Here is a 13393-nt window from a genome sequence, read left to right as displayed (position 1 = left end):
GTCCACTGCTTCCTAGCTCTCTTCTCTGTAGTGATGCTTCTACAATCTTATCACTGACTTAACCAAGTTTAATCCGTCTGGGAAACTCCGAAATCCAATATGTGGATTTCCATATCCTCATTGCTACACCCGAACTGGTGGGTACGATGGTTCTTTTCGCATCCTAAACAACGCACTCACGCTATCTACCAACCTAGTGAAGGCTGCGGCTACACCCACAGACTTACATCACTCTAGCACTATCTGCTAATCTTGTGAATGCTACGGCTACACCCGCAGACTTACAACACTCTGATACTATCTGACTGCTAGTGAATGCTACGGCTACACCCGCAGACTTACAACACTTTGACACTATCTGGCTGCTAGTGAATGCTACGGCTACACCCACATACTTACAACACTCTGATACTATCTGACTGCTAGTGAATGCTACGGCTATACCCGCAGACTTACAACACTCTGATACTATCTATACTGGGTCGAATACACGCTTGACCTGCACTCAGCTGAACTCCTGTCCTGACTGGAATCCCCAACCGATTCCCTAAGGCTTGCTAGCAACCATTCCGAGAATGTGATTTCCTTATTGGCAAGCTTTTCCGAACTTCCATCTCACACTATCCTCAAACCATACAACCGCTTGGGCTATCTTCCTTCCCAATAAAGATGCGAAACTTATCCTAGTCTCAAAACTGCTCCTGCTTCTGAATCCCTGGGGCGATTCTCCCCCACTTTGATTCAACTAATGCCCTACAGCACACAAAACTGGAAGAATTCCCAATCCTTCTCACCACCCATGACCAATCTGCTAGAAACCACACTTACCATTGCTAGTGTTTCAACACTAGCTAATCCAAAAGATCACACAACTCTAAAAATTCGAATAAATCTCCGGTAATAACCCGCTAAACCCAGGAAGCTCCGAATCTCAATTGGAGACCTTGGAATCCCCCACTGCATCACGGCCTCTAACTTAGCCGGGTCGACTAGAATACCATTCTGATTGACAAGGTGCCCAAGAACTTGCACCCCGCGCAAACAGAACTCACAATTGGAGAACCTTGCAAAAATTATCTCCCTTCTCAAAGTCTCAAGCACGTCCCTCAGGTGCTTCTCGTGCTGCTCCTCAGTCTTGGAATAAACCAAGATGATGTTGTACTTTCCCAATCCCGTAATCTGGGGAATTGCTCTTTCACTATTCGCAAATGCTTCTCGATATGCAATTGGCATATGACATCTCTTAAAAATACAATTCAGACACAAACGGAGGATAAATCAGGGTTACACTTACTCAAACCTCTGGAACAAAAGGCTCCCTTGTGCAGTTTCCCGCAAGTGCTACACCGAATCTGGCCCTGCTGGCCTCTCAAAAGTTGATCTGAAATCTACGGTCTCCTCCTGAGACCCTTCACCATAAGCAACTTATCTGGTTCCCTCTTAACAATGTGCTCTAAGTCAATATCCCACTCTCGAGCTCTAGAAGTCATATCATTCAGGGTCTTGCACCCCGAGATACTCACAATCTCCCTGCTATCATTCTACAATATGTTCTGATAACTTACCTTCTTCGTTTCCTCATCTGCTGCATATTGTGGTACTATATAAGCTCTTTCCCGAGACTTGGCAGTGATCTCTGCCACAGTCTTAGTCGTCTAGTGGAGATCTAACAACTCTTGCGCCAACTGCTGCGCCTCAATCGCCTGGGCACACTCTGCCTAGAATTTGGTCTAGAAGTCATCCCATGACATGACATCAACCACATCATCACTCAACTCACTACCAACCTCTTCCTATCAATCTCATGCTCTATCCCTCAGGAGATAGGAAGTAAGTCAGATCTTGTCTCCTTTCGAGACAACGTCTGGTACAAAATGTGTTGGCAACATCTGCCAACCATCTGCTGCTAACAATGGGGTCCCTAAACCCCCATACCAATCAGAAGCCTCACAAACTCTGAATTCCCGAAACATCAACGTACGGGTCTCTATCATGACTCTCATCTCAGCGCAGAATGCACTCGGCCTCTCATCACAAATCTCTATAATGCTCTCCTTGATCACACTAAGGATCACAGGAGTCTGGTCAATGATACTGCGCGAAATTATCAGATAGAATGAACTCTCTCATCTGATCATCAATCTGTCCGGCTTCAGAGTCCGAGCCTGATCCCCTGTCGACAACAGAACTACCATCTGGTCTACCACGTAGCCTCTCTATACTCGGCAACATGTTATCACTAACATCACAATACTCATCCAAACTCGAGGGATCTCACACACTACAAGTTCCCTGGATTCATCTCAGCCTTCCTTGATTCGAGTACGGATCCTCTGCTTTCAGTAGTACGGGCCCATACTACCTTCCACATCTATCTGTACTTTCGTCAAGTACTGCCTCGACTCCACCAAGTCACTTTCACTACTACTAATCTCTGTTACTCTCATCCTAGGCTTTCCCTATGGAAATCTCTGATTCCACCCAATCCGGTCCTCAGCTGTTGAAGGTCTCCATGTAATGCTAATTAGCCATCACCTGAATATCATCACATGTGACGTGACGTATTCACCTAACGGCTAACTCCCATCACTCAGAGTCCTACTAAGCACAAAGCAAGCAGCATTCGGACATACGAAACTACTCAAGCAAATCTATTCTCATAACGAGAAATTATACTAGCATATAATGCTAAGCTTATACTATCAGACATAACCTAAACAAGCTATCCTACTACTGTCTACTCAATACTAGCATACAATTCTCATAAAGCTGAAACACATATAGCAGGCACATAAGGCATCCTCCTAGATCCTTAGTCCTATTCTAGCATGCTGTTCTACTGAAACTGAAACTAACAAGCATAACATAAAATTGTATGGGTAATTTGGGAGTACTTACTTGAGCTCGACTGATTGCATGCACCACACCCTTTTCTCTTTTCAAAACTCTTTTCGCTTTTTCTAAAATTCTTTTCTTTTCTCAAAATTCTTTTGTAACCATGGTTTTTCTCTTGAAAACTTTATACCATTTCCTTAGTTTGAGTTCAGACATACTCGGGAGTGCGTCTGAATCCCTCAAACCAAGGCTCTGATACCAACTTGAAACATCCCAAAAGTACAGTCTGAAAATTTCGTTTTAAAGTAGTAATAAAACCATATTCATCAATCGTCATATAAGAATCATAAAGAATGTATCTCAAAATATCTTAACAACTGTCAAATATATCAGAGTATAAACATCCCAGGCTGAACAAATGGTGTGTGCACTGCAATCTTCCCGAGCTCCTCTTTTGAAAACTGAGTACCTGAAACCAAAACTGAAAACCGTAAGCACGAAGCTTAGTAAGCCCCCCCAATCTACCACATACCACACAATAACATATAAAGCATCTACTGGGCCTTGCCCGCTGTTGGATAAGGTGTCTAAGTCCATAACTATTTCTGGTATGTACTTGACCCGACCCGGCATGGTCCATTTGGGTTGCATGGCACCATGCAATTGGATGAACTAAATGAGAGAAATAACACTTGTGGTTTATTAATATATTATAAGTTCTAAAATATTAATAATATTATTTAATTAGTTTGATCAAGAATTAATTTAGAATTAATTAAGTGATCAAAAGATAACTAATTAAATATATGGGTTGATTATGTAAATCATCCATAACTTATATAGTGGGCTAAGAGGCTCCATGGATAATCAAGTTGGGTTAAACCCATTGGATGCTCCATGGAGGCTCCATGGGAGTTACAAACCCATGGATCATGGAAATGAAGAGTCATGACACATTAGGGTTTACATGGTGTAACCCTAGATGTGTCAACACTATATAAAGGTCATGTGTTCTCCCAAAATCGGGACTACTAGTGAAACAAGAGGGCTTGGCCGATTTTAGTGTGTTATACATTCTCTCCAAGTTTACTCCATAGCATTTGGTGTTATGTGAAGCATTTGAGGCATCACACTTGGGGTGCTAGGCTCATAAGGTTTCAAGGAACATTTAAGACAACAAGGTATGTAATTCTATCAATTATATAAGTTAAAAATGTTCCCCATGTATGCTAGATAGGATCATAGCCTTGGAAATCAACTTTGCATGATAATTAGACAAACATAGATCCAAGGTTATTAGGGTTGCATGTACACTTAGCAAGTGTTAGAATGCTCAAAACCCATCAGTGGTATTAGAGCCTAGGCTTGTTTGTTTGTTATTTGAGCTAGAAAGTTGAAAAAAGTCGAAAAACTTGCTGTCTGCCTGATGAACTCGCCGAGTCCATGGGGGGACTCGCCGAGTTCACGTGTATCTTCAACCTACTCGCCGAGTAGGTTCATGCACTCGGTGAGTCGAAGCGACAGTGCAGATTTTCGACTTTTGCTGCTGGAAATGGACTAGAAACATTACCCTAAATTGTTTTGGTGTTATAAAACTTATTTTAGATGGAGTAATATTTGTTCTAATCCATTTACAATGGCTAATGTCAATTTTTCATGTTTATATGTGTTCATATGATCTTGAAACTTTGATATGAATCTTCATGTTCTTGATCTTATGAATTTAGATGATCATAGGAATTACTTGTAACCTACTTGGTAGTTTAATTCTTGATCATAATGTGTTTTAATGGAATCCATAACTTGTCCTCAAGTTATGGAAAACCAAGAGTCACACTTGAATTAAAACCATTAAAAGAACACAAGAGTTAGAAAAATGAAGAGTCTTCATTTTTAATACTCTAATTAACTCATAAGTTACAAGAAATGAAAAGTTTTGAAAGTTTACAAAACTTGCCCTCAAGTTTTGGAACAAGTAAAGTCTTGATTAAAACTTTAGTTCCAACCCTTAGATTTTTAAAAGTTAAAATTCTACCCTTATACTTATAATATTATAAAGTTATTAATAATATATATATATATATATATATATATATATATATATATATATATATATATATATATATGTATAAGATCAAAGTCGTCTTACCGCTAGTACGCCTCATTCACGAAGCCGGTCTATAAGGTGGGTATAAGGTTGTTGCCTATAAAATGGCAACTTAATGGGTGTCCACTCTCACCCACCGCTTGCTTGACTGGTGGAGGGTCGTTAGCCGAACGGGTAAGACAAGGACTTATAAATTCTCATTAAAAGTATAATGATTATTATAAAGTAACTAAATGTTTTATAAATTCCCAATCTTAGTTACTTTAGGAAAATGTGAATAAGGTGCTAATCCATGAAATTACACTTTGCACCTTGTCTAAGTCGTTGGTGGAGCGTGTGTGGTTTACCGGCACACTAACTTGGACTTAACAAGGAAGGCAAAGGGTGAATTAAGTTTTTCATGAGGTCGGAAGGAGCGCGTGTGGTTTACCGGCACTACGATTAAGTGAAAAACATTAAGGGTACCAAGTAATTTGCATGGTTACTTCACACCTTGTTTGTGATCCTCGGTATCCCAGTCACAAAACATGAAGGGCACACTCGAGATTGAAACATGCCATTGAAAAGTTCAATGAATCTCAAAGAATCTAGGAATTTCTAAAAGCCAAATAAAACCTAATAATTTATATTTCGTTTTCATGGTGGAAATTGGTGAATCGTCATTCACCTACCTTTCAAATATGTTATAACTTGGATTACAACATCCCTCTTCTAGGTTATAATATATTGTGATTGGATCCTAGCCTTAATACTACATTTGGGTGTTTTATTAAGGACTATATCTATATCTAAACTAAAACTTTTCCTTCTTTTCAGATGTCTTCCAACAATGCTACTCCTGGCTCAAACCCTACAGGCTCCTTCTCTCTCATGAACCTTTGTGGGAGAGTCATCTTTGATGGATCTAACTTTACTAATTGGATCAGAAACATCAGGATGGTCACTCGTTACGAGAACAAGGAATATGTTCTCGACAAGGAGCTCAAGGTGCCTGAGCCAACTGCTACTCCTAAGGAGTTTGCTGAATATGAGGCACATGAAAGAGATGCTACCAAAGTGGCATGTATCATGATGGCCACCATGACAGTCGAGCTCCAAAAGTTCTATGAGGAATACTATCCTTTTGAGATGCACCCGGATTTGATGGACCGCTACCATCAGAGTGCTCGTCAAGAGCGATATGAAATCATCTCCTCTATGATCACAACCCGAATGAAAGATAGCGAACCCATCACAAGCCACATGCAGAAAATGCAAAGGTATGTGGATCGATTGATGAAGTTGAATGTGAACTTCCCTGAGGAGTTAGCAATAGATATTATTTTGCACTCCTTACCTTCGTGTTATGATCAATTCCACATGACATACCACATGAATAAGGAGGAAGTTACACTTAGCAAACTTTAGGGACTCCTAAAGACCGCAGAATCAGGTCTTAAAGGTAAGTCAGTTGTGACCACTCCTGCTACTACTCCAAACTCAGCACCTGTCCTGGCAATCAAAAAAAGGTAGAGGGAAGAAGAGAAAGAACCCTTCGAAGGGTACCAAGGGTAAGACCCTTGATGGCTCCTCTTCTAGCGGAACCAAGAAAGGTTTCGTTACACCTTCTTCTGATCCCAAAGAGGCTGAATGCTTCTACTGCCACGAAAAGGCGCACTGGAAGCGTAACTACCCAAAGTACCAGCAAGATTTGAAGGATGGGAAAGTTAAACCCAACCATGCGGGTATTTACACTATCTCATCTAATAATTCACTCTATTCTAACTCTTGGGTCCTTGATACCGGGTGCGGTATTCATATTTGTTCTGAAATGCAGGGACTAAGAAGAAGTGAGAATGTGGAGCATGGAAAGATAAACTTAATCATGGGGAATAGGAAAGTTTCACCTGTCACCAAGATTGGAGTTTATACTTTGTTGCTTAGTAGTGGATTTACTTTAGATTTGAATAAATGTTGTTACTAGCCAGAAATGGCAAGAAATGTTATTTCCCTTCATGCTTTGTATAAACAAGGTTTTACCTTTTCTTTTGATAATGAAACTGGTGGAATAAATGCTTTCTTTAATAATGTGTTTTATTTTAAAGCATTACCTTGTGATGGTGTGTATGAAGTTGTGTCTGTTGTAGATAACTTAGGAAATAATGTATTGTGTATTGATTCTTCAAATAGTAATAACTTGGATAAAGCATCATTATGGCATTGTCGTCTTGGGCATATAAGCAAGAAACGCATAGGCCAACTCCAAAAGGATGGAGTCTTGGAGTCATTTGACCTAAGGTCAGATGATAGTTGCGAATCATGCTTGCTTAGAAAAATGACAAAGTCACCCTTCACTGGTTCATGTGAGAGGGGTGAAGGTTTGTTGGATCTTGTACACACGGATGTGTGTGGACCCTTCAAACATGCCATAAGGGATGCTAATTGTTATTACGTGACTTTTACGGATGATTATAGTAGATATGGATATGTCTACTTAATCAAGCATAAGTTAAAGACTTTCGAAAAGTTTAAGGAATTTAAACAGGAAGTCAAGAATCAATTGGGCAGGAACATTAAGATGCTTTGATCCGATCGAGGTGGTGAGTATCTTAGTTTAGAGTTCCTCGACTATCTTAGGGAATGTGGGATTGTCTCACAATTGACACCTCCCAGGACACCACAGTTGAATGGTGTAGCTGAGAGGCGTAATCGAACCTTGTTGGACATGGTTCGTTCCATGATGAGTCGAGCTACGCTACCAATCTCATTTTGGGGGTATGCCTTAGAGACTGCCACCCATATCCTTAATCTGGTCCCTACAAAAAAGGTTGCCAAAACACCTCACGAGATGTGGACTGGAAAAGTTCCTAGTCTAGCCCGCATCAAAGTTTGGGGTTGCGAGGCTTTCGTGAGACGCGAGACTCATGACAAGCTCGAACCTCGAAGCGAGAAGTGTATTTTCATCGGCTACCCACAAAAATCCTTTGGTTACCTCTTCTACAGACCTAGTGAGAATGTGGTCTTTGTAGCAAGGAGGGCTGTCGTTTGAGAGAGAGAATTTATAAGCCAAGGAGACAGTGGGAGGCTAATTGATCTTGAAGAACTTCAAGAGTCAAGTGGTGAAGGAACCTCAAACCCTAGCAGTCAACTTGAGGAGGAACCTCCTGTTGATCCAATTATACCTCCAATTGTACCTCTGAGGCGTTCCACAAGGGTTAGGAATGTACCTGAGCATTACTATGGCTTTCATATTACTGCGGAAGGTGAGACACTTATTAGTGATGAGGCACTAGTAGGTCTAGATGAACCTAACAACTATGTGGAAGCCATGGCAGGCCCTGAGTCTGCTAAATGGAAAGAGGCAATGGATAGCGAGATACAATCCATGTATGACAATCAGGTTTGGGACTTGGTTGAGAATGTGCCAGGTCGTAAGACTGTAGGGTGCAAATGGATCTTCAAGAAGAAGACCGACATGGATGGTAATGTACACACTTATAAGGCTCGATTGGTAGCAAAGGGCTTCTCTCAAACTCCTGGAGTGGATTATGATGAGACCTTTTCTCCAGTAGCCAAGATTAAGTCCATTAGGGTATTGTTAGCCATAGCTGCATTTCATGACTATGAAATATGGCAAATGGATGTCAAAACCGCTTTCCTTAATGGAAAGTTGGCTGAGGATGTTTACATGAATCAGCCAGAGGGTTTCGTCAGCACTGAGTACCCTAATAGAGTGTGTAAACTTGAGAAATCCATCTATGGATTAAAGCAAGCACCTCACAGATGGAATCTTTGCTTTGATGAGAAGGTTAAAGAGTTTGGCTTCTCTAGGAGTGAAGATGAATCTTGTGTATATGTCAAGGCTAGTGGGAGTATAGTTAGCTTTTTGGTTTTGTATGTGGATGACATACTACTCATAGGAAATGACATCCCAACTCTGCAGGGAGTTAAGTCCTGGCTTGGGAAGTGTTTTGCTATGAAGGACCTAGGAGAAGCTGCCTATATTCTAGGGATAAGGATCTCGAGAAACCGGAGTAAAAGACTAATTGGACTTAGTCAAAGTACCTACTTGGATAAGGTGTTGAAGCGATTCAGCATGCAAGATTCCAAGAAAGGAGAGTTACCCATCCAGAGTAACACTAGACCGATTAAGACTCAGAGCCCGAGTACTGAGGATGAGATAGCAGAAATGAGTCGGATACCTTATGCTTCGGCAGTAGGTTCGATCATGTATGCTATGACCTGTACTCGTCCTGATGTAGCCTTTGCTTTAAGCATGGTTAGCAGGTATCAGAGGAATCCTGGTAAGGCTCACTGGACAGCGATAAAGGACATTCTCAAGTATTTGCGGAGGACTAAGGACTGGGTCCTTACCCTCGGTGGGAGTGATGACTTGAGAGTTGTAGGGTACAGTGATGCTAGCTTTCAGACTGATAAGGATAATTTCCGCTCTCAGTCGGGCTGGGTCTATACCTTAAACGGAGTAGCAATCTCTTGGAAAAGTTCCAAGCAGGAGACAATGGTTGATTCAACTTGCGAATCAGAGTATATAGCGGCAAGCGAAGCGGCAAAAGAGGCTATGTGGCTAAAGAACTTCATTGGAGACCTTGGAGTTGTACTAGCTATATCGAAGCCTATAGAGATTTTCTGTGACAGTGAAAGTGCAGTTGCCTTAGCAAAGGAACCAAGGGATCAAGGGAGATCCAGACACATTGACAGAAAATATCATTTCATCAGACATCGTATAGAAGAAGGACTCCTCGTGGCAAAGAGGGTATCATCGGATGAGAACCTGGCAGATCCCCTCACGAAGGGACTGGGTAGGGTTAAGCATCTCCAGCATGCTAGGAGCATAGGGCTGAAGGATGATATTAGTCTTAGTAGTTAGATAATTTTGAAATTTGTAAAATGTAATTGACATTCGATGATGAATAAAAGTTGTGTTTATTTATGAGTAAAGTGTTACTATCTTTTGTCAATTGTTTATTATTATTTCTTTTGCATGTTTTGACTTCCAGAATATTTATGTTGTTTTACATATTATTCAAATTTCCACAGTCAGTCATATGTTAGGAGTAGATATGAAGTAAGACTGTCATGAGTTGGTTGTAGAGGTCTAAGATGTTGGACATGGCCTCAACACTCATGAGTGCTCATAAGTTCTGAGTATTGGATTCAACCCACGCTCGCTGGTATCACTTCATGGAATTTATCTCGAGTGATCGCGAGACGGTAATATCATATAAGTCTTCAAACCTAGAGATATGACTTGTTAACTATGAGTTAGTTATGCATTAAACGTGCGAAACCGCATTGGTAACTCGATGTTATAAAACGTGCGTTTGTGTGTAATTTAACAAGTAGTTGAACAAGCATATGAGTCGAAGTTTATCTGTTCCTTCTTGGATTAGAAGCTGATATCTGGGCCCCTCGATGATTTTGTTTTGACCTATGTACCGGGCCCGTTCAGAACTAAGTTGATGTGTTCAATTAAGTTCTATGTCAAACAAATCGGAAATCGGGAAACAAACTGCTGGGCAATAAGCAAGACTATTGTTCCATGTATTTGTCCGACTGATATCTAGAACAGAGGATTATATGATCCCTTATCTGAAATGGCGTACCATCATCTTCCCAGTTCCGAGAAACCTTGAAAAGAGCTACGATTGCCGATCGGTTCTTGAAGTCATACTTGCAGTTATAGTTATTAGACTTATCCAAGTAGGAGACTGTTGGATAAGGTGTCTAAGTCCATAACTATTTATGGTATGTACTTGACCCGACCCGGCATGGTCCATTTGGGTTGCATGGCACCATGCAATTGGATGAACTAAATGAGAGAAATAACACTTGTGGTTTATTAATATATTATAAGTTCTAAAATATTAATAATATTATTTAATTAGTTTGATCAAGAATTAATTTAGAATTAATTAAGTGATCAAAAGATAACTAATTAAATATATGAGTTGATTATGTAAATCATCCATAACTTATATAGTGGGCTAAGAGGCTCCATGGATAATCAAGTTGGGTTAAACCCATTGGATGCTCCATGGAGGCTCCATGGGAGTTACAAACCCATGGATCATGGAAATGAAGAGTCATAACACATTAGGGTTTACATGGTGTAACCCTAGATGTCTCAACACTATATAAAGGTCATGTGTTATCCCAAAATCGGTACTACTAGTGAAACAAGAGGGCTTGGCCGATTTTAGTGTGTTATACATTCTCTCCAAGTTTACTCCATAGCATTTGGTGTTGTGTGAAGCATTTGAGGCATCACACTTGGGGTGCTAGGCTCACAAGGTTTCAAGGAACATTTACAACAACAAGGTATGTAATTCTATCTATTATTTAAGTTAAAATTGTTCCCCATGTATGCTAGACAGGATCATAGCCTTGGAAATCAACTTTGCATGATAATTAGACAAACATAGATCCAAGGTTATTAGGGTTGCATGTACACTTAGGAAGTGTTAGAATGCTCAAAACCCATCACCCACTGCATCGGACCGATGTCCAGAGACTAACCAGGGCCTTGCCCTCTGCATCGGACCGAAGTCCGGAACTAACTGCATCGGACCGGAGTCCGGAACTAACCAGGGCCTTGCCCTTTGCGTCGGACCGAAGTCTGGAACTAACTGCATCAGACCGAAGTCCGGAACTGATTGGGACCTTGTCCCCTACATCGGACCGAAGTCTGGATCTGACTAAACATAACATAGCATAAACATATCAACTAGCATGAATACATATACTGCATACTGCATCAGAACAGAGTCCGGAACACATAACACAAAACATGCTTGAATCACAAAGACATCAAGCACTCTAACTACTGCATCGGACCGAGGTCCGGAACTAACTGAACATAGCATAACATAATCATATCATATAATATAAACACACATACTGCATACTGCATTGGACCATAGTCCGGAACACATAACTCATACCATGTCTGTATCACAAAGACGCTAAGCATACTGAACTACTGCATCGGACTGACGTCCGGAACTACTGCTAACTAAACGGGCCGACATTGTGGCCGTAGACCCGTTCCTACTGGAAGGAAACTCACCTCACATTGCTGAAGTCCCGTAGACACAACCCCACACTGCTGAAGTCCCGCATACTCAACCCCACACTGCTGAAGTCCTGCAGACTCGATCCCAACTGCTAGATGACAGATTCCCGATCTGTCAATCATCAAAATAACACCCAATTAATAATTGGGTTCCACTACATAACTATAATTACATACTTTGGATAATTTCTACATTACCCCAAGCTTGGCTTACCCAAGCCCAAGGTCCAATCCATAGGCCCAAAGTCAATTAGGGATCAAAGCCCAACATATGGCCCAATTTTCCAAATTAGGCCCAAACCTCTACGTGGGCTTCCCTTAAGGCCCAATTGTCCAGTCTAGTCCAACATGCCCCATTATAAGGGCCCAATATCATACAACCCTCTAGGCCCAAACTATGGCCCAATTTTCCAAATTGGGCCTAATCCTTCATATGGGCCTTACCCTAGAGCCCAACTAATTACTATAGGCCATTTAATTATTCTTGGATGGCCCAACACCAAGCCCAGGTGGAATTAGGGTTTCACATAAAATGATAATTAGGGTTAAGTGTTTCTCACTTAACCCATTAAGGGCTTAACCCACTAAGGACTTAATCCATTAAGGACTTAATCCATTAAGTCCATTATTGCTTAGATTAATTTCTACCAATGATTGTTATTTAATATTTCACTTATTAAATAAGTCTCGTGCGTGTCTTGATAAATTCTCAAATATTAGGATTTTCTCAATTAGCCCATTAAGGACTTAATCCATTAAGTTCTTTACTCTACTAGATAAATGGCACGAAATAGTTTGGGCTTAAATCACAATCCAATCCCAATGGCCCAAAAGTGGGTACAATAAGTCCAAGGCTCAAATACTCATAATTAGGGTTTTCCACCCAAACATGGCCCAATAGGCCCAAAACCAATCTCTAAGCCCATTAGGGTTTGCTAGCGGGGCACCACCCACTACCACCTCGGGTAGTTGTGGTTGATGGCGGCTCACGGCGGCAGCCACCACCCTACGGTGGTGGTTTGGTTCATTTTCATTATTCCAAAATCAAATTACATTTTACAAGGCTAAAATCTCAATTAACCACACACACACACACTAAACTAATCACACACACAGCCACACCATGGCGGCCGACGGTGGCTCGTGGCGGCAACCACCACCTCACGGTGGTGGTGGTGGTGGCTCTTTTCTCAACTTTTCCAATTTGACAAAACACACACATCCCACACACTAACTATAGAACTACAGCCCCATACATGTTTCTTATTTGCACTAAGCACCCAGCCACCCACCTGGTGGCTCACGGCGGTCCGGCAACAGCAACAACAAGGCGTTTGACATCCTCCCATGACGGTTCGTGACTCCTCACCAGCAAATGC

This window comes from Lactuca sativa, chromosome 6 (genome assembly GCF_002870075.4).
Source record: "Lactuca sativa cultivar Salinas chromosome 6, Lsat_Salinas_v11, whole genome shotgun sequence".
In the NCBI taxonomy this organism is placed as follows: Eukaryota; Viridiplantae; Streptophyta; class Magnoliopsida; order Asterales; family Asteraceae; genus Lactuca; species Lactuca sativa.
The sequence above is the reverse complement of the archived record's forward strand: the minus strand, read 5'-3'. Positions refer to the sequence as shown.